This window comes from Oncorhynchus kisutch, linkage group LG6 (assembly GCF_002021735.2).
Source record: "Oncorhynchus kisutch isolate 150728-3 linkage group LG6, Okis_V2, whole genome shotgun sequence".
Lineage (NCBI taxonomy): Eukaryota > Metazoa > Chordata > Actinopteri > Salmoniformes > Salmonidae > Oncorhynchus > Oncorhynchus kisutch.
The window spans coordinates 28,708,473-28,709,432 of NC_034179.2; positions in this window are offsets into that span (position 1 = coordinate 28,708,473).

Below are 960 nucleotides of genomic sequence, written 5' to 3' on the forward strand. Positions count from 1 at the left end.
GTCACTGACCATCTCGAATCCCACCGTACCTTCTCCGCTGTGCAATCTGGTTTCCGAGCCGGTCATGGGTGCACCTCAGCCACGCTCAAGGTACTAAACGATATCATAACCGCCATCGATAATAGACAGTACTGTGCAGCCGTCTTCATCGACCTTGCCAAAGCTTTCGACTCTGTCAATCACCATATTCTTATCGGCAGACTCAGTAGCCTCGGTTTTTCTAATGACTGCCTTGCCTGGTTCACCAAATACTTTGCAGACAGAGTTCAGTGCGTCAAATCAGAGGGCATGCTGTCCGGTCCTCTGGCAGTCTCTATGGGGGTACCTCCTCATGCCTTTTGCACACAATGTATATAGACTTTTTTTCTACTGTTATTGACTTGTTAATTGTTTACTCCATGTGTAACTCTGTGTTGTCTGTTCACACTGCTATGCTTTATCTTGGCCAGGTCGCAGTTGCAAATGAGAACTTGTTCTCAACTAGCCTACCAGGTTAAATAAAGGTGAAATAAATAAAAAAATTAAACAGTATGAATGTGCATTGAACATTCATATTGTTTACTCCATGTGTAACTCTGTGTTGTTGTTTGTGTCACACTGCTTTGCTTTATCTTGGCCAGGTCGCAGTTGCAAATGAGAACTTGTTCTCAACTAGCCTACCTGGTTAAATAAAGGTAAAATAAAAAAAATATTGCACTGTACAGCCTAATCTATGGTTTGTGCACCCATGAACATGGGGTATCAGCCTACTGAGTGACACTCACAAAACACAACTATGTAGAGTTTACACTAATATTAGTCACTTAAAAATATTTTTTGGTCAAATTAACTAATAATTGTCTTTTTCAACCTTGTTTAGCATTATCTAGGCCAATTCTGGCATGATTCTACTCTTTTTTTAAAAATCCGTTTGCATGATCAATTGGTGACTTTTATTTTGAAGTAACTGCCGTTTCCACT